The following is a 26,653-nucleotide window of genomic DNA, read 5'->3' on the forward strand; positions in this document are numbered from 1 at the left end:
AGAGATAAGTACTCCAGGAGGACCTACTCAGAGGAACCCAGCCATGTTTTTATGAGTTTTGACTCCTGGAGCTCTAAGAGATTCACTGTAAGAACCTGTGAGATCAAAGAAAATTCCCCTTGGACTTCCTGCAGTGGGAAGGGAGAAGCAACCACTTTGAAAAGGCCTGCCCTCAAGAGAAACTGTTCTACCAGAGCTTAACCTATTGGAGTTTTATCAGAGCCTAAACAACCTGAAGGAAGCCAGACAGAACTCCAGCAGCCTCTAGCCATCCTGTACTACCTAAGGGGATGAAACAAACTGAGAAGCACTTGTGAAGTTCACAGCCCAGGGACACATGCTTACTAAATGACTGAGACCTAGTCATATGACTATACAATGCTCCTCCTCCCCCAACGGTTTACCACTATGTCACTAAAGGTCTATTTGCCACAGTTTTGTTTACCCAACACAACATGTCTGCCTTCCACAAAAATTACAAGATATACTGAAAGGCAAAAAACAGTTTGAAGAGGCAGAGCAAGCATCAGAACCAGACATGGCAGGGATGTTGGAATTATCAGACCAAGAATTTAAAACAAGTATGATTCATATGCCAAGGTCTCTAATGGAATAAGTAGACAACACGCAAGAACAGATGAATAATGGAAGCAGAGAAAAGGAAATTCTAAGAAAGAAAAAGAAATGCTAGAGATCAAAAACACTGTAACAGAAATGAAGAATGCCTTTGATGAACTCATTAGCAGACTGGACACGGCGGAGGAAAGAATCTTTGAGCTTGAAGATATGTCAGTAGAATCCCAAAACTGCAAAGAGATAAAAGAATGAAAACATCAGAACAGAATATCCAAAAACTGTGGGGAAACTACAAAAGGTGTAACATACATGAAATGGGAATACCAGAAGGAGAAGAGATAAAAGAATAGAAGAAATATTTGAAGCAACTATGTTTCTTTCCCAATTCCTCACTCCATGACTCAAATTCTAGACTTTACTCTCCACTGCTCCAATCAATAGCACATTTTTAATTGATAAATTTTGTCACTATTTTGAAATGTTTCACCAAAGTGTTTCAAAGGCAGAGTCATATTCATATTTTATTTATTCAAAAATATTTTATGTGGTTTGAAAAAGACCTTTTTCTAATATGTGAATTGAAGTATGTGAACATTTTCTCCAGGGAATAAATATTAAGTGACTGTTGATTACTCATTTCATTAGTTGCCTTTACAAAACAATGAAATTATTTAACTTGGACTTCTCTTAAACATTTGCCAGAACGTATGATCTTTGTACTTTCTGTATTTGTAAAAATGTTAGACATAACACAGCATTGGCAAGGGGTTGAAGAGGAAAAAGAAAGTTAGTTAATTAATTTATAAAAAAGAAGTTTTTCAGAGCACTATAAACTTGACAGGAAGCAAGTAAGGGGATTCTGACAATAATACTCAGGGACGCAGTCTCCCTACATCCACATCACCTTTGCAAAGATTCTCCCTCTGAGGCCACTCTCAATACCAACACCCAATTCCCACCCCATACCTGATTGGTGAAGGATATATTTGGAATTTCTAGTACATTTTATCCTTTTTTTTTTTCGGCATGGCATATATAATCACCTACCCATGTTTATAAGAGTCCAAATATGTGTCCTCCTAAAACATAATACAGCTCTAACTCTAGAAACAGCTTCAAAAGTATTCACCTCAAAGACTCAAACCAAAGATTTGAGACTCGAAGGAGCAATATTTCTCAGAGTTCACAATCTCCAGGTTATATCTATTCCTTTCCCAGTTTTTTTGTTTCTTTTTTTTTTTTTTGCAGGGAAAGATTCGCCCTAAGCTAACTTCTGTTGCCAATCTTCCTCCTTTTTTCTTTCCTTTTCCCCCTAAAGCGCCAGTACATAGTTGTGTATAATTGTATGTCCTCTGGTTCTTTTTTCAATGTGAGCCGCTGCCACAGCATGGCTACTGACAGACGAGTGGTGTGGTTCGGTGCCCAGGACCTGAACTTGGGCCACTGAAAGGTAGCGTGCCGAACTTTAACCGCTAGGCCATCAGGGCTGGTTCCAGTTTTTCTTTTTTTGACTGGATTCATGAAAAGGCCTCACTATGAAACTCTTAATTAAAATTTAATCTCTCCAATCCAGGAAAATTGCAGCAAGAATTAGCATTTACAAAAGGAGACTAAAGAAAGAGACTTCTTAGAAAGAAATGAATATTGATTGATAATGGGACTAGAACAGATACTACATACTAGAACATAGAAATTTTAAGGCACATGATAGGATCAGCATATTTTCAGATGCATCCATTTATTCAATCACTGCCTCAAATGAGAGAGAATTCCTTGACCTGCCAATTTGGCTGCTCCAGGTTCTGGCTGGTGGGAGGGTTCTTATCTCCAGTTTTCTTTGGAGGTACATCCTGGGAGGAGCAGGACACTTTGAGCTACTGGCATTCTTTATATATTTTCTATACACCAAGGACAAGAAATCCTTGGTTTAAAGAGAAAAAAAAAAAACACCACATCTCTCATGATAAAACTTGGAATTTTTCTCTATAAAATTAGTAAGTGCTTGATTTCCTTTAGGGCATTCTCTTGGCTATAAACTTGTGTCAGAGATGTTGTCTTGAAAAACTTCTCCTAGGATCTCCTCACCGCGAAGAATAATTAGAAATAACAGACTCTTTCTAAATTTCTGTTGCTTGGCAGCAACTTGGTTTCATTTTTGTGCTTTTAATGTATGTTTCCTCAGTGTGCTGATGAAAAACATATTTCTAGGGTGCCATTATTCCCTAACATGTATTAAAATTTTGTTGAAGTCTCAGGATGCATTATAAATTCCAAACCCAGACCCACAATAGTAGGGACGTAAAAAACCCATAATGTTTGTTAGGGATGGTTCATGGTGCATTATTATTTGGAATTATGCAAGGCCCTTCCCATGTTTTATTTAATTTGATTAATTTTTCTTTTTATCCCCATCCAAGCCCAAACTCCAACATGTTTAATATATGATCTTATAGATCTATGTATTCCTACTAGAATATAAGTACCATGAGGATAGCAATTGAATCCTTACTCATAGCGTGTATCTGACATATGTTAGTTTGCTTGTTGGCTTGTTCAGAAGAGAGAGGGAGAGGAAGAGAGACCTGCCAAAACGTTGAGTATAGTGGCCACATCACTTTACACTCCCAACAGCAGTTCTTGTTTTGAGCACTTGGAAAATAACTTCTAATTTTTTGCCAATCTGAAAGCAGTCTTGGTTTCTCTAATTACTAACAAGCCTGGCTTCACTTCAGATACCTGTTAACCACCCAGGCTTAACTTCTGTAAATTATTATTTCTATTTCTATTATGCCCGTTTTTTAAAATTGAGTTTCCTATAATTTTCTTGTTGACGAGAATTTGTTTATGACAAATATTAAATACTCTTCTGATTTGGGGCATTGCAAACATCTTCTCCCAGTCTTTGTGTGTTTATAGTGCAAAGCAAGCATTGTTTTTAATGTAGTCAAACTAATAACTTTTCCCATTATATATTGAGTTTTCACGTATTGTGTAAGACATCCAAATATCACAGCTTTGGAAGGTTATTCCAAATATTATTCTAATAGCTTTATAGTTTACCTTTTAAATTTAGGTCTTTAATCCATTTGGAGTTGTTAAAATGATATAAATTAGGCATTCAAAACTACTTTTCTCCATGTAGTAAGAAAGTTTTCCATTATCATCCATAAGAAAATCTAGCCTTTCTTCACTAATTGTTATGCTACATTTCCCGTATGCCAATTTTCGATGTCTATGTGGGTATACACATGGAATTTCTTTCCATTGGTCTGTGTGTCAGGTCCTTCTCAAGTATAGCATTGCATTTATTTGTGAAAACTTTTGATTCATTCAATAGGAAGTACAATTCCTTTCATTTTGCTGTTTTTTTTTTCAAAATAGTTTTAGCTATTCTTGGTCATTTATATGTCTATGTATATTTTAAAATCAGTTTATTGAATTCTTTCAATATCACCAAAATTTTTATTGAGATTGCCTTACATTTATATTGATTATTTCAGGGAAAATATTAAATAGTTCTGTTCATAAATATAGTGTATTTTTCTAATTTTTCAAAGTTACTTTTATAGTGTTTCCTTCTTTTTTTATTACTTTGGATTTATTTTCATTCTCCTTTTCAATATTTCTGATTTAAATATTTAATGGACGTTTTAATTTTTTATTGTTTTCAGATATATATTTAAAGCTATTACTTTGCTTTTTTTGTGTGTGTGTGTGAGGAAGATCAGGCCTGAGGTAACATCCATGCTAATCCTCCTCTTTTTGCCGAGGAAGATAGGCTCTGAGCTAACATCTATTGCCAATCCTCCTCCTTTTTTGTTCCCCAAAGCCCCAGTAGATAGTTGTATGTCATAGTTGCACATCCTTCTAGTTGCTGTATGTGGCACGCTGTCTCAGCATGGCCGGATAAGCGGTGCATCGGTGCGCAGCCGGGATATGAACCCGGGCTGCCAGCAGTGGAGTGCGTGCACTTAACTGTTAAGCCACGGGGCCGGCCCTACTTTGCTTTTTTAAAATACTGCTTTAACTGTGATCCAGAAATTTGACATTGAGCTGTAAGTAATTATTTCTCTCATGACTTTTTCCCCATCTCAAGAAGATTTTTTACTTTTTTAAGTTTCCAATTATATAATATTTTGTATTGCTTTTTATTTTTACTTTTTTTTACCTTTATTATTTCTTTCTTTGAATTTATTTTTTTAGAGCAGTTTTAGAGATGCAACAAAATCGAGAGGAAAGTACAGAGATTTCCCATATACCTCTGTCCCCACACATGCATAGCCTCCCCATTATCAAATCACTTACCAGAATGGTATATTTTTTACCAAGCATGAAACTACATTGACACATCATAATCACCCAAAGTCCATAGTTTACCTTAGGGTCAACTCTTGGTGTTATACAGTCTCTGACTTTGGATAAACATATAATGACATATATCCATCATCATAATATCATACAGGGTATTTTCATTGCCCTAAAAATCCTCTATGACCTGCCTATTTTTCTCTCTCTTTCCTCCCTACCCCTAGCAATGACTGATCATTTTATTCTTTCCATACCTTTCTCTTTTCCAAAATGTCATACAGTTGGAATCATATAGTATGCAGCCTTTTCAGATTGGCTTCTTTCATTTAGTAATATGCATTTAAGTTTCCTCCATGTCTTTCCATAGCCTGATAGCTCATTTCTTTTTAGTACTGAATAATATTCCATTGTCTGGATGTACCACACAGTTTGCTGATCCATTCACCTACTGAAGGACATCCAGGTTGCTTCCAGAATTTGGCAATTATGATTAAAGCTACTATAATAAGCCCTGTGAAGGTTCTTGTGTAGATGTAAGTTTTCAGTTCCTTTGGGTAAATACCAAGTGACATGATAGCTTGATTGCATGGTAAGAGTATGATTAGTTTTGTAAAAAACTGCAAAATTGTCTTCCAAAGTGACTATATCATTTTTTATTCCCACCAGCAATAAATGAAAGTTCCTGTTGCTCCACATCCTCACCAGCATTTGGTGTTATCATTGTTCTGGATATTGGCCATTCTAATAGATATGTAGTGGTATCTCATTGTGTTTTAATTTTCATTTCCCTGAAGACATATGCTGTGCAGCATCTTTTCACATGCTTATTTACCATGTATATTTCTTCTTTGCTTAGTGTATTTTTCACAGAGAACATAGTTTTAGGGGAATGGCACGTCCATGCTACCTTGGTGACCTTGCACATATTCATATAGGCAAAGGTTTGAAGTGCAGCTTATTTGAGTCTTGGCAGTACACCTTATGATCTTCCGGGGACAAGAGAGTGTGGGAGGCCTTTAAGGAGCTTCTGTGAGGCCATTGCACACTCATCTCATTATCTTCTCTGGAAGGTTGTTATGAGACAGTTTCCCATCATTTACTGAGTCAGGTGAGTTATGGGGCTTTCTGCCTCACCACCCTCAGTATAGAGCTGCAGGATACAACACACTTAGCTGCAGTCTAGATTTGGTTCCTCAACAAGAGAATATTCTAACAACTTGCTTTGTAGTCATTTGGTTTCTTTTGTTTCAGAGTTGTCCTTTTTACTGTGTTGAGCACAGACTCAGGGAGCTAGCATCTTTGGCTTATTCTTCTTTTTTACTGTCCATGTAAGTAGTAAACTCTCTAAATCTAAAAGTGGCTGATTGTTTCTTTACTAGTTGAAGTTGTCAGGCCTTGCTTTGTCTTTTAAGTGTTTGTGAACCTCCATGATATTCTTTCAAACTTAATATTTAGTATAAATCCATTTTTGTCAATATTTGTGTATGCTCCAAAAGAATATATAACCAGATGTAAAGTCTATAGATATTAATTTGTGGTTTTGATTGTAAATGCCTTTCATCCATGGATCAAGTTAGAAAGAATTGATATTTTTGCAATATTGAGAGCTCCAATCAATAAACATTGTATCTCTCTCCATTTATATAGGACTTCTTTAATTTATTTCAATAATATTTGTAGTTTTTGATGTAGGAGTCTTACATATTTTAATCAAATTTTTCCTCAGTATTTCATAGTTTTTATGTTATTTTAAAATTTTTCATTTTCTGTTTATTGCTAGTATTTAGAAATGCAATTAATTTTTGTATATTTACCTTGTATCCAGCTACCTTGCTACATTTAGCTACCTTGCTACAGAATCTGTATTTTCTACACACACAGTTGTGCTATTTGCAAATCTGATAGCTTAATTTCTTGCTTTGCAAACTAATGTCTTTTTGTTCTTGATTTCTTATATTGCTAGGATTCTGGTACTATATTTTCTGCCTGCAGACATGCATCCATATCCTGTTCTTGATCTCTAGATAAAGCCGTTTCAATAATTCACCATTAAATATGATACATCCTGTAGCTTTTTAAAAGACATTCTTTACCAGATTGAGAGCTCTTTTCTATTTCTTGTTTGCCAAGAAAAATATTTTCTAAATTCAATCGCATTTCAAAAAACATCGACTGAATATTTGCTAATAGGAAATTATTATTTTGGAGTATATGTGATAAATATATTGTTACATTCTACAAAATTCCCTATATTTTAGTGACACATTCTGAAATACGTACAGATGAAATAATGTGATACTAAAGATTTGCTTTGAAATAATATGAGAGAGGGGAGTGGATGGGTTGTGATTGATGCAGGATTGTCCATAGGTTCATGTTGGTTGGGTTCATTTTTTTTTTTTTTTTGTGAGGAAGATCAGCCCTGAGCTAACATCCATGCTAATCCTCCTCTTTTTGCTGAGGAAGACTGGCTCTGAGCTAACTAACATCTATTGCCAATCCTTCTCCTTTTTTTCCCCAAAGCCCCAGCAGATAGTTGTATGTCATAGTTGCACATCCTGCTAGTTGCTATATGTGGGACGCAGCCTCAGCATGGCCGGAGAAGCGGTGCATTGGTGCACGCCTGGGATCCGTACCCGGGCCGCCAGTAGCAGAACACGTGCACTTAACCGCTAAGCCACGGGGCCAGCCCCAGGTTGGGTTCATTTTAATATTCTATTTCTTCTTTTTTTTTTTGGTAAGATTAGCAGTGAGCTAACATCTGTTGCCAATCCTCCTCTTTTTGCTGAGGAAGATTGGCCCTGGGCTAACATCTGTGTCCATCCTCCTCTACTTCATATGTGGGACACCTGCCACAGCATGGCTCAATAAGCGGTACATAGGTCTGCATCCAAGATTCAAACCCACAAACCCCAGGCTGCCGAAGCGGAGTGCGCAAACTTAACCACTACGCAACCGGGCCGGCCCCAATGTTCTGTTTTTAAATACGTTGAAAATCTTCTACAATAAAATAAAGCAAAATTGAAAAAAAATTTTTGAAATGAAAATTTTAACACTTAGTTACTCAAAATAAATGTATTATTGGCGCTGGCCCCGTGGCGTAGTGTATATATGTATATGCATGTGTGTATGTGAGAGAAAAGCAGAATGAGAGTGAGTTTATGATACTTTAATTCAGTTTTAAGTTTAATGTATTAAACTTCCAAAGCTTTACTTTCTTCATTTATAAAAAGGTCATAAAACCTTCAATGAATTATAAAGATTAAATGAGACACTGTGTCTGAAGTTTTAACACCATTTTTAATACGTATGTGTCCAATAAAATTGGTCTTTAATTTACTACTGAGAGGATTCTAAGCTTGGCTTCAAGTCAAAACATCAGGAGAAAGTTTCTCTTTTGGTGCATATGAAGAAATCCTAGTAACTTGTAGCTTTCTCTGGAATAGGTATAGTAAAGTTTGAATATAGATAGTATGATTTGCTATATCAAAGCATCTCTTTTCAGAACAGGTATAGGAAATGCATACTTAGTTATGTTTCAAAATCTTAGTCAAACTCTTCATGAGTCTCAAGTTAAACTATGAAGGATTTGGAAGGATCCAAGGAGTTGAACTCAGAAATTTAGACCTCTTTTTCTCTTTAGTGCCACTGGACCAAACTTGGAGCCTGATTGGGAGTAGGGTTGGGGAGGAGACAAGGCCTTCAGAGGCACACTACCCTTTCTGTTGCTGTCTCCAATTACTGACCAAAACACAGAGGTGGTGTGGGTGCATAGATTTAAAAAAATCAAAATATCCTCTTTAAGCTTGTATAGATACATTTGGAGATATAGGATTCATGTTTAATATAAGTGGTCCTTTTATCTATATGCTTAGTGTTTCACTGATTCTTTTAACTCTACCTCAAGGAAGAATTTTGATTCACTCAGGCCTAAAAGGGCTTGGGAATATGGAAAAGCGTTTGAGAAAAATCACATTTTACAGATGTCAATTTAGAAATCATCTAGTCCAAACACCTGCCACTGTAAGTGAGGAAGCCATGGTGCAGAGAGGTTAAGTGCTTTGTACAAGGTTGCACAGCAAGTTAACCACTAATCATAGAATCATTAAAAAGAAAAGTCACCACTACTTTAAAGCCATACTTGAAAAAATTTAGAGCTGGATTTGACCTTTGAAATTGCCTTGCCATGCCTTCTCATCTTGTGGGTAAAACAACTAAGGTCCAGAGAGGTTAAGCAAACCTGGAATTTGAGACCACACCCCAACCACCATCCACTCTTCTCTCCATGCTGTGTTGCCACTACTTTTTCAAATATGTCTGTGACACATTACTTTTAGTTGGGAAATATAATTTATATGGTATAGCACATGACATAACTGTAATTATGTCCATAGTTGTTTTATTAGTATGATTGTTTTAGAGAACTACATAGTATTTACAGATATTTCAACTAAAGAACTACTTCTGCCCTATTTATTGCTTGCCAGGTGTATTCTCCTTTCTGGCCAACCTCTTTTTATTTCTGTTCTTCACCTTACTCTTCCTTTAAAAAATTCCCCTTTATACGGTTACCATGGCAATAGCTGTCTTCCTCTTCAATATTTTCCAGTCATTTGAAGCTATTTGCTTTATGGGATATATACTAAGCATCTTTAATTTTTTGGGGATACACCACCTCAAGTGTTACCATTGAATTTATATCTTCCTGTTTCCATTCAAATCATTTTCCTTACGCTTAAAGCTTAACACACCCATACAATCTTGATTTTAGCTGTTATGTCACTCGTTATACACAATCTCCGATAGGTGTCACTATACACCATGTATTAAAACAAGCAAAGGTAAATGCCTTTTACTCAACAAATAGACTTTTTGTCAAAACTATATTTCTCTATGGCTCATCAGATTATGACTTTCTATAGTTCCACATATAATAGGTCTAGGCTGAGGTTGTTAACAATTTACAACAACATTAACAAAACAAATGACTTACACTGAGATCTTCACTAAGTAATGTATACACTGCCCTTTATCCTGATGTTGTACCAGACAACAAAATTAGGAAGTGGAGAAAATATAGGAGGTTAAGAACTGTATTTAAAGCAGGAATGTTTAGTATTTGACTTTCAAGTGGCTTGTGCCTCTTTTACAAGAAATCTCATTGGATTATTTCAAATTAGACTGAAAGCAAAGCAGTGGTCACATGTTTTTGTGATGAATGGTGATGGCCCGTTGGCTTTCACTCAGAAAACAGATTCAAGAAAATCACTTTTGTATGAAATTGTGAAAGGTGTCTTCAAGATCTCACTTAGACACTCCATTCTAGGATTGAGAAACTGAGTTTTATAGATGATAAACGGCCTGGCCAAAGCCACGAAGGACAGTCTAGACAGAACTAAGATTTCCATATCCTTAGTGGTCTTATATTTCTCTTAGAAATGAAGAACTAAGCTGATCAGCCTAATTAAGAAGCCAGAGCAGCCAGGGAAGGAAAATGTGCACAGCAAGCCTTGTACAACAATTTTGTTGACAAACAAAACCATAATAGTATCTGCTATTACTGAGCACTTTATATGACAGTTGTTTAGGGATCATCTTGCATAATCCTCACAAGTATATTACATACTGCCTATTTTTCTATTTAAAGAATGAAGTTGTGTGGTGGTGGTTATAAAGCATGATTTCTATGATAGTAGGAGAAATTGTGAATGGTCAGAGACATAGAATAATAACAATCATGATAACACTAGCAATATTTATTGAACACTTACTATAGGCCAGGCAAAAATGACAAAAAAAGTAACATTTATTGATCACTTACTATATACCAGGCATTGTGTTAGACTCTACACAATCACATATGTCTGTTATTCTTAAAACAGCTCTGAAAATAAACACTATTATTATTTTACATAGGGAGACATAAAAGAGTCAATAAGGCAAGTAAATTGTGCAACATTACCTACCCACTAAGAGTTGGATCTAACATTTGAATCCAAAACCTAGGCAGTATAATGCCTCGCAGATGGCACTAGGCCTAGGAGAGATTTGGGGTCAGGGGAATATATTTATACATGCATATAAATATGTGTATATTTAAATTTGTTCATACACATAGACATAATTCAATACAAAATTTAATATGTAAGTTAGTTAATTCTACAACTAGGGAGTTGATTATAGGAAAAAAAGTCAAAAATTTATGAACTAAGCATCTTAACCTATAATTTCTTTGGTGGTCCTAGAAATGAAACATTCTTGAGAAACAAAGTAAAGGAAGGAAAGGAAAGAATGATTTCTCCCTAAAAAACAAGCTTGTAAAAGTCTTGCCTTCTTCAGTGAAGGATAACAATGCAGGTGGGAGGGGATACAGGAAAGGGGGAACAGCTATCTAAAAATCCAGTGTTGACGCTCAGGTAACAAAAGTGATGATTTTGGATCCTCTGAGCAAAAGCCAAAGTTGATCAAAAGGAGGAAGGCTAACAAAAAGTGGCAAAATGCCTATTTTATATCAGCCATTTCAGTAATCTAGATTAAGTTAACTACACCACAAATCACTAAAAGACACAAAGGTCAGTTCCACTTAGAGCTACTGTTTGGAAAATTAGTTCTTTTTATATCATTGTGTTATTCTGAGCAAATTAGTCAATACCTTTCTTTGGACCTCCATTTCCTCATCTGTAAAGTGAGGGTGAGGGACAAGATCACCTCTAGCGTTTCTTCCAAACTTCAGAACCAAGAATTTTAGAGTATTGTTGCTGCTGTTGCTTAATGTAAAAAAATTATGGCAATTGATTGATTTAAGCAATATCCTCCATTTGTTTAAATCCCCAAAGCAACTGGTTCTTACTCCTTTGAAGTATTGATTTGCAGGATTTGCACATATTGTGAGGATGTGTCATTGTTTGGGCTACATCATTAGGAACTACCACAGCACTGAAACAAAGGGGTGGAATAAAGACGATTCAAAAGCACAGCAAAACTTTAGGACAACCGTGCATTGAAATGCTAATACATAGCTCTGAATACACTAAAGGGAACCGCAGAACTACTTTGCTTACTTCTGGCTAATTATAAATCCGTCAACTTTTGTGCCTCTTTTTCCTCCTCTCTAAAATGCTAAGAGTATCTGCCTCATAGAATTGTCCTGATGATCTAGAATGGTGCTAAGCGATCATCCTCACCATCATCATTATCTTAAATATTATCAATATTACTGATAGTTTATTCATCCTGTATTTGCTTATCTGGGTATGAAGTGGCTAGTTTTAAAAGTCATCTTTGATATCCAGTTACAGTGATCTCTTTTGCCTTAGTCTGTCTGGTTTTCCTTTTCCTTTTTCTTTCTTTTTTGAGTCATAATCTCCAGCAGATGAGACTTTTAAAAATCTTATGGAAGCACATTCAGGAGAAGAACGTTAGTTGATTAGATTAATTCTGTCTGTGTGTGTGTGTGTGTGTGTGTGTGTGTGTGTGTGTTTTTAAGGTAGTACTTTATTTTGTTTTATAATATGTATTCACTTTAATCTAGTACAATTGCCAGACTCCATGGTTACAGTCTTATTCCAAATTAATCCAAATACTTGCCTAGAAATGCATTTCCTCACAGAGGTAGGTGTTGTGAATTCTCTGTTCCCTTTATATTACTGTGAGGTGATACTGACTGTACATTTCTAGTTTTGCTTCTCCCCTCTCCCTTCTTTTTTCTCCTCTCTCCCCTCTTTCTTCTCCTTTGTTTTCTCTTTGAAAAGTTATCACTATATTTGAGTCGAAGGCATTGGCATTATCTGGGCCACCTCATTAGAGAACAAATCAGGTGGCTGTTTCTGTTTAATTTCTGGAGTCACTCCAAAAATAATTCTCTCTCTCCTTATCCAAGTAAATCTTTTTCCCTTCTCCTGACGAAATTCCAGGATTAGAAATCCATTTTTCTGTGTAAATCAATAACCTCTCCAGGCCATCTCTTTCAAAATGAACATACTCAAGGGAGTGTTCATCGTTAAGCTCTTAACACCTCTGTGTGAAAGATTTTCGTCAGCTGTTTCCCACTATGAAAGGACAGCTTGACCCTGCAAGCCAGGCTTGGGTTGTGTGGGGCTGTACAGACACCTAGGCTGAAAAAAATGTGGATCGTCTTCAGAAAGGGAGAGAGGTGACATTTGCATACAATTCAAATGTTTCTAGAGCAACCTCCATGGGAGCACTTTTAGGCACATGCAGCATACCCTTTTCTAATTGAAATGCCTCTAAGATGCAAAGTACAGAAGAAGAAGAGTTAGAGACTATAGTTTGTCCCAGAAGCTGCCCCAATAGTTCCCTCAGGGCAAATAAATCCCAGTTATGAAGGCAGAAACAGCAGGTGAGTGGTGAGGCATATGTGTGGGTACCATGTTGGGGATGGCGGCTAGGTGAACAAACAGGAATCCAGGTTCCTGGAGCCAAATCCCACCTCCAGTACAGACAGGAGACACCCATGAGAGGAAGGTTTTAGCCCCATATGTTTGGACACAGTTTTTAGAAACCAACAGCAGAGCAGGTGTGACACAACATAAGCTACTCAGAATGCTGACTGCCCACACATTTGAAAGCGGACACTTAAAGAAATAGCAACAACTGTCTATTTCTATCTCTACAACTGTCTTCCTTTCCTGCATGCTACAAAACTTGCCTTGTTCTCAAAATTTCACAAAAACAAGGTAACAGGGCACTCTGCTTTCCCTTTGATCTGCACCAACCATGCAAATCAGCCTTCTCTTAATTTCCCAGGACCTGAAGCCAAGCCAAGCCAATGGGAGGCTTACAGACTGTACATCTGCCCTCTTTTCCATTGTGTTCTTGGTTCTTTTTCCCGAGAACTTTCAAAGAAGGCTGCATTAGCTGTAGACAGATGCCTCTGTTCTCTCAGCTTATGCGGTGTAGAGAAAGAAAATTGGGTGAAATTAGAAAGCATCAATGGAAATTAGATTTTTGTCTGGTGAAAATTTTATCAAACCAATACACAAAATTTTTTTTCACGTTTGGTCTAAGTTAATATACTTTTAAGCCCTTCTTTAGGATATTACAAATTAAAACAAACAAGTTAAAATCTTACCGCCAACAGTAACTGTTGGCTAACGACATTTGTGTGCAAACTCTGCAGAATCACTGCTAAGGGCTCAGCCAGGGGTTGTACTTACTGTTTCCAGATCCACAATCCTTTTCTGATTATTCTTAAGAGGCTTTTCAGAAAAAAATAACCTCATTGTTTAAGATTCCAGCACCACCTGTGAGCCCAGTTTTTTCTCTCATGCATAGATGAGTACTTTGTATTATGGACATAATGTCCCTCTGCTTACCTTGAGAGAGTAATGTCCAAGGGGTCGGCCCTGCAGGCAAACGAAACACCCTGTTGAAGCAGTGAGAGTTGCAAAGAATAACAGAACTGGGGAGTGATTATGTGATTGTATCCTATAAGTTTTTTAAAAAATGCTGTTTGAGCACATATAATACAGAAGTTCAAACCCACGTTCAAACATATATTTCTAAATTCTGACTCTGAAAGAGTATAAAAATATTTAAAGTTAGTCTCATTTTCCTGCTAGGTTGGGTAAAATTTGAGCAAGAGATTCATTGACCAGGGATGTTTTTAGATTATCTTATCGCCCTTGGAGTCTCCTTTTATGTTTTTTATTATTTATTTATTTTCTTTGCTAAAGGAGATTCCTCCTGAGTTAACTGCTGCTGCCGATCTTCCTCTTTCTGTGTGTGAGCTGCCGCCACAGCATTGCCACTGGCAGACAAGTGGGGGAGGTCCACACCCAGGCACCGAATCCTGGCTGCTGAAGTGGAGCACACTGAACCTAATCACTAGGCCACTGGGGCTGGCCCTGGGTCTCTTTTTTAAAACAGTTTAGGGGCAATAAACGAATTTTCACTTACTCACTAAACCTAACTTGTATGACTTAAAAATAAGAAAAAAATTTTTTTTCACTTTTTTCTCTGAAAATTCACACAAAGACCCTCATTCAAGCAGAAAGAAAATGGGTAGTATGTTTGTATATCACCAGACAATTTGCCAATGACTTACATGCTGTGTTTCTCAACTCTCTGAAGCTGGCAGGGCAGGATAGGTACAATACTATTTTCTCCAGTTTATAGCTGGAAATAAAACCGAGGTTCAAGGAGGTGACGTGCCTAGCACAAGGACATACAGCTTGTAACTGGTGAAGTCAGACATGAATGCTCGTGTATGTCTCCCAATTTTCTGGTGAGTACATAAATGCTGTTTCATCTACAGAATGTGAGCACTCCTCTGAAGAAAGCTGTCCCATACTGAGCTGCTCCCTATAGCTAAGCCGCTATCTTGCAACTGTTACAACAGTGTCATGATTTTATCCTCTAGCTGGGAGACCAAAAGTATCCATTTTCCTCCACGTAATGTGGGAGAGAGAGTACCCGGGAATTATGGTGTTCCTGAGTGGTGACACAGGGCCTGCCATGACCTTTCAGTGAACTTGAGCCTGTGCAGCAGGTTGGGGAGCCCCAGAGTGGTCAGGTGACCACATCACCATCTGCAGTTCTGGACTGGTCATCTGGCCAGTGCTGACCTTTCGGAACATGATCTGGCGAAATCCAAACCCGGAGAGTGGCTGGCAGGCAAAATCTGCTCCTCAATGTCAGTTTCACTGCTGAGTCCTTTAATTGTCCACTACAACTTGTAAAGGGCCCATTAGGCTCATGCTATGAACCTCCCATTTAGCATTAATGGATAATCAAATCCTATTTGATTGGAAATACTTTTGTCTTAAATGTATTTCCTTCATAATTATCAATACCTCACACTTTAGTAACATAAACTGTAATAGAATGGCATCCCTTTATAAGACTGACTGTAAGAGACTAACAAGTTGCTCCATCAAGAAAATATAATTTTATTAAAATTATATCCCCAAACCGCATAATAATGATATATATTGCAATGGTGTTCCAGTATATTTATATAGTGGATTTTAATAACTGATTCTCTAGCAACTTTTTAAAATACAAGGCTTAAATTATTTTTCCTGTAGGAAATTGATCTCCTTCCATCTCATATACCCTGAAAGTTTACCAGAACTTTACCCAATGATCATTCATTCACCAAAAATGTATTGAGCATCTGCAACGTACTATGCTGGGCTACATACCAGAACAACAAAGATGAATAAGACCATGTTCATGAGGACATTGCAACTTAGCTGGGATAAAAGACCTGTAAAGATATAATTATAAGGCAATATGGAAAAGAAAAAGGCTTTTTATGCATATGGGATCACAGAGTATATGAGGCTGATATCTTCAAGAGTAAAAAGTTAAGGAAATCTTAGAACATGTTGAATTTGAGCTGCTAATGAAAACCTAGGAGGAAATGACTAGAAGACAAATAAATCTCAGTAGTAAGGTTAAGCTAGTGTTATACATGTTGGAGTGAGCTTCGTATAAGCAATAATTGAAGCCATGGAAGTTTATGACAAAAAAAAAGGAAGTTCAAGGAGAGACCATTGAGGAAAACCTTCATTTATGGTATAGAAGAAATTAAAAATAGAGAAATAAAATGTAAACCTTAACAGCACATTATCATTGCCACTAGGGGAGAGAAGAGTTTGAAAGGTAGTGAAACATAGTGAAGTTATCATGATACTTGAAGAGCTAACAGTAATAACATTAACCAAAAACCATACAAGTTGGAAAACCCATTGTTCTTGATTTGAAGTTGAATAGCCTGGGTGTGAGGTCCCATCTAATACTAATTTCCCTTGGATCCAGAGGCAGTAACTTATTCAGGCCAGACCTCACTTACCTTAAATCTAAAATAAAGATAGCATGTGAAAGCTCTAACTACCTCCCTTTTCATGAGGTACCTGGGTGTGAGAAAATGGGATTTTCTTGAAAAAAAAGCTACCATGTAAATTTAAGATGTATCGTTGCTCTAAATGGCCCATACCTATTTATAAGACTAAGACTATGGGAAGTGAAAACTCTTATCTAAATAGCCAGCAATTATTTAATTATATGACAGTCCATAAGTTATATATATCCACACATAACATGTTCTTTAAAAACGTGTACCACATACCTCTAAGGTAATTCTCCAAAGAGGCTATTAGTCTGTTGTGTCACAGGATATTATGTTATTAATAATACACAGATGAAAGAAAATTGTCCAGTTAATGTGGTTAGCTAGAGACACAAATTGAGAGTCAAGATTCATTGGTTCTATTTTGAGCTCTACCACTAACTCTGAGCTTTCAGATGTCACATATTCTTCAAAATAATATTGATCCCTCACAAGTGTACAAGATTTTAAAACCAGGTAATTTTAAAGTTCTTTGAGATCTTCTGAAGCAGCAGCATTAATTCTTTTTCAATTAGCAAAGGATCTTACAAGTTTTCAAAAGTGTCTGTCAGGTGTGTTCTAATATGCACCCACATTGCAGAGAAGGGCTTTGAAATATTTTACATTTAGAGGCATTTTGAAAAGATGAATTTACTAAATGAGCCATGAATTAAAATATCATGAACATGATCTCATTTGCGAAAGGACTAAGATCTGTAGTATATATTTAAGCAACAGTTCTAATAAAAAGTAATAAAGAAAATGTAGCGAGTATGTTTTAAAATAAATGCACACATTAAGTGCAAACTTTTGTGAAATATTAAACTAATGTTATTTTAATTTTGAGACAAATTACAGTAGCAGAGAATGTCTGTGTTTTCAAAGTTAATCAGGAAATATGGTGTATGGAACTTAAATGACTGACCAATTCCCCATGAAGTCTGCCAATTAGAGTCTTGTATGGGTGTGCTATGGATCCAGGAGTTTTCATTTCACTTCTGTTTCACTGTTGGAGTTATTTCCAAGCTGTCAGAGCTTGGGAAGAACTTGGGCTTTGGTTTTTTTAATACCTTTCATTTTCCTACATGTAGTCAAGTTGTGAAAATTGAAACATGATAAAACTCCATGGGACATGACATGATTCAGTTCACGTTTTGACTGTGTAATGAGCCACAACTTAATACCAGTAAGACATTAAGATAGAAAAGATGGTGATTACTAGGAAAAAAATTATAGAGGGACGTATGGATAGCCAAAGAATGTCATCTCTCTCTTAAGGTTGGTTGCATTAGGGTTCCTTAAAATTGCTTCAAAGGAAATGGAGGATAATTCCTACTGTGATTTATATTAGGAGATGTTACCAACAGCAATAATATATATCAAGTTTAAAATTATATATTATATATAACATATAACAGATATTTTATATATAATTATATATATAACTCTTACATAAATATGTATATATCATGGAAAATATATACCTACACACACGCAGATATATCCCCAGATATCACAAAATATCACAGAAGAGTATTTAGAACTTCTTAAGCAATTAGTACTTCTCCTGAATTCATGTTGTTCATTCTTTTTTATTATTTTCCTTTATATTTCATAGACAACCATGGCAGGATTTTTAGTTTTCACAATTTGATAATAATAAACTACTTTACTCTTGGAAATGCAGCTCCTGTGAGAAGAGAAATAACATTCTAATAATAGGCAGCATTCAAAGCAAGGCCTGTCTACTCTTATCCCGTTTGATCAGCAGACATTTGGTCCTGTTCAAACGTCCATAAGACATTTGGTCCATAAGATATTTGGTTCACACCAAAAGGTCCTTGACATTTGGTCCTGTTCAAAACATCCATGAGCATATTCAGTCCATGCCAAATGATTCTGGACAGGACCAAATATCAATGACCTTTTGGCATGAACCCAATGTCTCCATGGACGTTTTGGACAGGACCAAATGTCCTGCAAGGTCCCTTTTCCTCTATCACTTCTCCTGTTCTCTCTTACTTTATGCTCCACACACCCATTCCCAAACTTCTTTTCTCCTGAACCAATAAGAATTTATATAAGTATCATTAGAGTGTTAGAATCTATTGATGGAGTTTGGTGAAAAAAGACAAGGAAAATTCACACTCATCTGCAAGATTATTATTGCAGCAATTTTAGTACTCAGATATTAGCAAGAAATTGGATATAATCTGTATTCATCTATAAGGGCTGGGTTAAACAATGGTACAGTCACAGAATGGAATATTATTCAGTTTTGTGGGGAACTCTTATAATACTGAAAGTAAGGTCAAGACCAGTGTATATAATATACTAGCTTTTGTATACTAAAGGGGTTAAACTACTGAATCACATTAATATATTCTTAATCACATTAATATTTTCTAGCATTTACATAAACTCAAAGGATAAGAAATAAATTAATAAAAATGATCACTATGGGAGTAGATGGGGATGGAGCAGCAGTGAGAGTTCTTAAAATACCTTTTTATTTTTGAGCCATGTGAATGCATTACCTTTTAATAAAAATGCAGAGAAGTACTTAACAAATGTTTGTTGAATGAATAAATGATTGAATGAATTAGAAGACTCAAAGCTGGTTAGCTATGCTGACAAATTAAAAACAGCTTATTTAATTTCCTTAGCCATTGCCACTGTACTCTGAATCTTTACTTCCTTAAAACTCAGTGGACCAAGTTCTCATTAAACTATATAATTCATTCAGAATTCTACCTTGTTCTGAAGTACCTTGATGCCTGTACTTTATTTGTAGTCTTTAAATAGAGTTTAAGCTACTCTAGAGTGGAGATGATCTCTTGTGTTTATTTTCATTCTTTCTCCATCATCTCAGATAAAACCATGATCAGAGCTAACATTCAATAAATCATCAACCTCTATAAATTCTACTAATGTGTCATATAAGTGATACTTATTATAGGACATAAAATTTAGGTATCTTTTATCTTCATTCAAATTAATTGAGTCATATCATTTTACAATGATATGAGTCCCGGTGATATGTCATATATTCAGAAATAGTGGCTTTTGGATGCGTTCCAGGTCATGATAAATCCCCAGTTTCCTTTAGATGACCAATTCCAGTATGTGGAGATAATTGATAGTGCTTTGGTGAACCTCAGCCCTCATACTGCTGTTATGGATCTTCTCTCAGAGTAATATGCCTTTATTTTCCTTCCTTTCTCTTCAGGGGACTTGAGGTGTTTCCCTGTCACCTGGAAGCATCATTCTACCACCACCCCCACCAAAAACAAGCAAGCAAAAAACAAACAAAAAAGTTGACTAACTACTTTTGGCCAATTATTAAAACTTCTTTCTAGCATAAGGTGTAGTGTTTATTTTAGGAAAAGTTTCTCAGTTTCTATTTAAAGTCCTTTGCTTTGCCACCTGTCCCAGAGGCTTTCTCTTATGCTGCCTTGGGATTCAGGCTCATGAGAACACCTCACCGTGAGGCCTCTTTTTCACTTTCTTATTAGGAAAGGTCCTTTCTGTCTATTTATTTTAAAAATTCCGACTCTTGCTTTAGAATGAAGAGAGATGTGCACAGTATTTGATTTTAATCAAGGTAATGTTAAGCAAGTAATAGGCACACAATAATGAATAAATAAATAAATTTAAATTTATATGTGAAGGCTAATTGTATATAATACACTTAGTCATCAACAAAAATTATCATTGGAAGTATTATCTCCACTTATTTAAGCTAAATCCTCTAATAGATATATGTGAAGATGAATAAGACCTGTAATAATATTTTTTAAATAAATAGAGGTGGAAAAGCTCTTTGAGAGTAGTATTTGAAAAGGGTACATTTGCAGACATTTGGAGAGTAAAGTTCCAAAATCCTTTATGGAAGAGACAAGGTTTCAACAAATTTTATAACAATTTAAATGGATATGACAATAGAAAAGATGGAATGACCATTCTATATAGGGTTTTCTGTAGGTTCAACTGGCTGGTTAAATGCATTAGACTGAAAAATTCAGTGGAGCTGAAATAGAGAAAAGTGTGATATAGAGGGCACAAATGAGAATTGGATCTAAGATAGAGACTACAAACTTGAAGCCACAAATGTGTTTCATTTAGCTCACATTGAATTAGTTCCAACTCCTACAAATCGGAGATTTCACATAAGAATCCTATTTTCATCTTCTTTTTACAAAGCACAGGGCAACCCTGGGAAGCTTGCCCTCCTGGCAACCACTACAGCTAATTAAAGGCTGTCTACTTTACATGGGGCATGCTTTCTAGAGTTCCTCTTAATTCCTACTTGGCTGGTTTTTCATTTAAGTTACTTGTGTGGGCCCTGTAGACATCTGAGTTTACAAGTCCTTATTTAAAGGACTTTGTGTCTTTCATCAACTAGATGGAACCAGTATCCCTTTCCATCTGAATCTATGTCGTTTCTCAGTTGGGATAGTAAGTAGTACTCAAACCAGGATAACTATCATTATTATCAGGAGAGCTTGTTAAAAATGTGGATTTCCATCATCTCCCTTCAGTAAGCGTAGTGGGGAGCATGAGAGACATATATTTAACAAGTGTCCAGATGATGCTAATGAATCTATTCTCTAACAGACTTTGGAAATCACTGAATGGGGATAGAGCAGCAAGAACATTTAGTCAATTCTTGAATGTGAGAAACTGAGCCTAAGCTGTTTCTAATTTATTCGCAAATGTGACTGTAATAGCTTTGGCTCCTTGCCAGTGGCCCTGGGAATCTTGAGCTATCCCGTTGGGTACTCTGATAATGGATGTTACATGAATACTGAACATAAATTTAAAGAAGCCTTATTATCATTTTTTAAAATACCTATCCTCTATGCACCAAAAGCCAAATATCAGAGGAGAGCTATGTCATTGTAATTAACCATCACTGTCTATTAAGTCCTTGTCATTGAGAATTTTCAAGATGGAGGATATCTAGTCTAAATCTTTCAGATGAGAACATTTAGGCCCATGGAACTGACTGATTCAGGGTTACACCTTTCTGTAGTGGTAAGATTGGTCTGCAACTCCAATCTTCTGGTCTTCTGATCTATGTTTCACCACAATGATTTATACTGGGTACAAAGGATAGGTTATGACATATACATTCTAGGAGACCAGGATTGTGTAGAGATGGCTGAGTTTGGATTTACAGTGGTATGGATTATAGCTGTTGTTAATTCATTCTTCCACCTTCCACCCCTTTCAGGCATAAAAAGAACTCAGTTCTGCAATTTAGGCTACTTTTACTGACTGAAAATATAAATTTAAGATTCATACATATCAGACATTAAAACATATAACATAACATTATTTTCTCAGTAAGGGATGAAGCAAGTATTTTAAATGATTAAGAGTAATTTACAAGTACGAAGTCAACTGTCTTACTAAAATAGAAATAAATTTAGAGGTTAAAATTGGTAGATTAATGTAACATTCCCTATGAGCCACCAGATGTCACTATTATAGGCCTTATGGATCACCTTGTATCAAGATTATTAGAGATTTTAGCTTCAAACAATATTAAGAATTTTGAGTTCATGATCATTGTGTGTATTTTGCAAAACATTTTTATATATCAGATTCCATTATTACTTTTTTATAACTCTTGCTGTATAGAAATAAAATGAAATCAAGAAATAAGAGAGATTGTCGTCAGCTCGCAAATATAGACCCGGGCAAAATCATCTGAGAAAGATGAAACTCTTGTGCAAGTCCAGTTTATCCCCCAAATCTGACAGTAATGAATTATGTCTTTGTTTAGAACTGGAACTTTAATGCAATAGGCTATTTTACATAATTAACTCAATTAAATTTTAAAACCAGTAACTACAATTTACAGGAGTTTAAGTAGATGCTAAAAGGAATAAATGTGAATAGGACGTGAAAGTTCTTGTCAAGGAACTTAAAATCGATTGGAGACATAAAAACAAACTAAGGGAAAATTGAAAATATATGGCAATGAAATGTAAGGAAAGTGTGCCCTTTAAGTTAGATATTGAAAAATTAGAGTTTTTTAGAAGGAAGAGGGAAGGAAGAAAAAAACATTAAAAAAAGACACACAATTGTGCAAGTACACAGTATATTCAGGCAGGAAATCGTGTAACTGAAGAGTAGGAATTAGGGTGAATAGCAGGAGGTCTTGAGTCTGGGAAGGTGTTAGGCCTAATTGATGAGGGATTTTGAATGGACATACTGTCCTTTAATCTTCAGATCATAAGGATCCACTTGATTAATAATTTTTGATAAAAGGAGTCAGATGATCTAACTACTATTTTGCAGTCACTGGCCACATGACTGTAGGTGCATGGATGGGAGGTGCAAGAGACTAGAATTAGGGAAGCCATTGAGGAGGCTCTTGCAATAATGAAATGCCCTGGGTGGGAACAAAAAGGGGGCATAATATAAAGAAAGTGGATCCCTATGAGAGTTCTAGGGGCCATGGAACTGTCGTGCGAATTTTGGCCTTTTAAAAAGTTTTGCCACCAGACTCTGTGGGAAGGCTTTTTCAGGACACCTTCTAAATTCTGTCAGTGATGGGATTGGGGGATTTTTATTTATTTTTTTCAATTAAACAAAAATGCCAGGTATTTTAAGGGCCTAAATCCTCTAAAGATTTATATCATTATCGGTACTACTACTATTATTAATAAAATATCTGCAGTTGTAGAATATCTAAAACTATCCCATAGAGATACTACTAAAGCACTGTAATTCCTATAAACTAATGACTCCAAATACTACAAATCAGTAAGAATCAGCATTTGAAAGTAAACAAAAAAGTTGATTGACACGAAATCTTAGGACAATACTGAAATACCTTCTTCCTCAAAATCTGTCTCCAGCTGTCCTCCCACAATGCCTGAAATACCCACTTCCCAACCCACTAAAGATTTGGTCTCCTTAATTAAGGTATTACATTTCTAGGACTGCATTCATCCGTGCAACAAACATTGATTGCCTACCGTGTGTCAGGACTCTGCAGGTTCCTGGGGATGCAAAGATGAATGAAATTAGATCCCTGTGTTCAAGGACCTCATAGCTTTATGAGATAGACAGGTAAATAAATAATTTTCGTACAACTTGTAGTATACTCCTGTTTCTTTAGGAACACAAAGGAAGAATGTATTAACTCTGGAGAAGGAGGGAGTTGAGAAAGGGTGCCCAGGAAAAGCGATGCTCGAGGGGTCTTGAAAAATGGGAAAATCCTCAAGGCTAGGACGAGCCTAGTGAGATGGCACCATATGGAATAAAGGGCCCATAGGAAGCTACTGAAGCAGCCCATTAATTTGTTGCTGAAATGGACAAAGTGAAGTGGCCATCCATCCCAGTTTCCCTGAGACAGTCCCAGTTTTGACTTATTGCACCCCTTTTACTCTTAAAAAAGTGCTAGTTTAGACAATAATTTTATTTATATGACAAAACATATAAATAAAGCCATAGTAAAGACAGCTCTCATTGCCATGGTCCCTGTTCATTCCCTGGTCTGGGAACCACACCATCCGTCTCTCAGCTACGTGTTGTTGTGATGCTGAAAGCTATGCCACCAGTATTTCAAATACCAGAAGGGTTACCCATGGTGGACAGATTTCAGCAGAACTTCCCAACTAAGACAGACTAGGAAGAAGGACCTAGCCACCCACTTCCAAAAAAAATGGCCATGAAAACCCTACAAATAGCTGTGGAGCATTGTCTGATATAGCACTGGAAGGTGAGAGAATAGCACAAAAAGACTGGGCAGGGTTCCGCTCTGCTGTTCACAAGGTCACTAGGAGTCCGAAATGACTCAACAGCACTAACAACAACAGAAAGACAGCTGTGAGCCAATTGTCACCAAGACCAGTAAGGCAAATAGGTATAAGGGGTAAGATATAGTCATAATGGTAGTTATAATGGCAGAATTGACAAGGAGTCAGCGGCTAGGAAAGCCAAAAGAAATGGATTGAGGATCAAGGTATTGAAAGATACTGCTCACCTGAAACACGAAGGAAGTGTTGGCATATTTTTCTAACGGGACGTGGGGAAAAAAGGAAGATTTGGAAGTAATAAAATGCAGTGTTTAACTGGAGAGGGTCGGGAAAGCATGAAAGGCCTTATATATCTTACTAAAGACTGTAAAATAACAGCTAATATTTATTCAGTGTCTCCTTGCTCTAGGTATTGTACTAACCACTTGATAAGAAGTAACCTCATTTATCCTTAGAAGAACTATATGAGGCATATGGTAGTCATTAAGGATGTTCACTGAATATTTCAGGCTCGTCTCCAACTTCTGAGCACTTAGTGAGATTTCCCTTTATGACCTCCTGGGGTTGAGTAGGATCGTATGACCAGTTATAGCCAGGAACTTGTGAGCAGAAGTACAATTATTACCTGTGGGCTGAGTATCTAATCCCCTGTGTGAGTCTCCAGAGCTTTCTTTTCCCTCTGTCTCAGCAACCAGAAATCTAGATGGTGGTCACTCCATCAACCAAGGTCCTGCAGTGAGGAAGAAAGCAACGTGGAGTAGAGGCCCCAGTGGACACTGACAGACACATAACGTGAGCAAGAAATATCTTCTGTGATTTTAATCCCTTGGGATTTGGGAGTGGTTTGTTAGTAGCGTAATATAGCCTATCTGGATTGGTATGAGAAATGTATTATTTTTATACTCATATTACAAATGAAGAAACTGATGCTCAAAGGGTTTAAGTAACTTACCTCAGTTACAGAGTTGGTAAGTAGACGAGCCAAGATTAGAACCCAGCAAGTCTGAGCAGATGTAAGCCTGCGGACTCTACTACTGTACAGTGTTGAATCTAAAACACCTAACCTTAACCCTGTTTATACTAAATGATTTACAATTCTGATCACATCCTTTTTCCTTTGTTTCCTTCTTTAAATTAGGTCATTATATCCCCTTCACCCAGCACAGACACAGAAAATACTCCAAGAGCAAGCAAAAAAAGAGAAAACAAACTTGAGGATATTTGTCTGCTTTTCTTGACTCAGAAGTGAGACTCCAATCTCTAATGAATAGGCAAAGTGTGGTAGGTACATGCCATGAGCATTGTGGAGCCGTTAACAATGCACTAGTAGTATACCTAAGAACAGGGATGGGTACTAAAAACACAGAAGACAAAAGTAGGAAACAGAAAGAGTTATATAACAATATCATTTATGTTAAAATATATGCACATAACGCAATATACATTTTTCAAGAACACAATATAATAAAAAGATACACATTCCAATCCTTGCCCATTCAGGGAGTGATGAGTGTGGTCAGGGAACAGGGATAAAAAATAATTAAAAAAAAATAAACAAATCAACAACGAACCAACTCACCAAGATAGGGGACTCACATATACCCAGGATATAATGTTTTGTGAACTGATAATACGAATAGCTCAACTTTGTTTAAACTTCAAGTTTAAAAACAGAAGCGAAAACAAAACTTCACAAGAGCCTGGAGTACTAACCCTTCCCTTCGCGAGTTTCATTTTCAGACAATAATCATTTTGTAGTAATTTCAAAGGAGCATACTCCTTGAAAAATGCAGAATTTCTATAAAGAATAAGAATCACGGATATACAGAATGTGGAGTGAAAAATCTTGGCAAATGCAAATTGCCTATCCAACTGCTCAAACTGGCCCTAGTCTTCTACTGACGGATCAGACCCTCTGAAAAGCATAAAGATCTCCACAGAAACCCTTAATTATCCCATGCACAGATACAGTCATTCCTTCTGCCTTGGTGCATCATTTATGTCCATAATTTGTCTTTCTTTAGATGTTAATTATTGTAGGTTATGTAGAGATTTGTGGGAGTCTGGCAAACTTAAACACCAGGGAATTAAAGTTACAGTCAGATGCATCTCAATGGCATTGGGGAGTTTTTGCTCCAAG

General features: G+C 36.4%; 1 protein-coding gene across 1 annotated transcript in view; it reads right to left on the reverse strand.

Moving 5' to 3' along the window:
* Positions 1-26,218, reverse strand: part of KCNH7 (potassium voltage-gated channel subfamily H member 7) — a 781,612-nt gene extending 755,394 nt beyond the window's left edge. Inside the window, exons 1-2 of the mRNA XM_058549109.1 lie at positions 25,139-26,218; positions 23,731-23,754 (exon numbers count right to left, since the gene is read on the reverse strand). The gene's annotated coding sequence lies outside the window, so the exon portion shown is untranslated. The remainder of the gene's footprint in view (positions 1-23,730; positions 23,755-25,138) is intronic.
* Positions 26,219-26,653: the final 435 nt, after the last annotated feature.

The sequence above is a fragment of the Diceros bicornis genome, chromosome 10 (assembly GCF_020826845.1).
Source record: "Diceros bicornis minor isolate mBicDic1 chromosome 10, mDicBic1.mat.cur, whole genome shotgun sequence".
Classification (NCBI taxonomy): domain Eukaryota; kingdom Metazoa; phylum Chordata; class Mammalia; order Perissodactyla; family Rhinocerotidae; genus Diceros; species Diceros bicornis.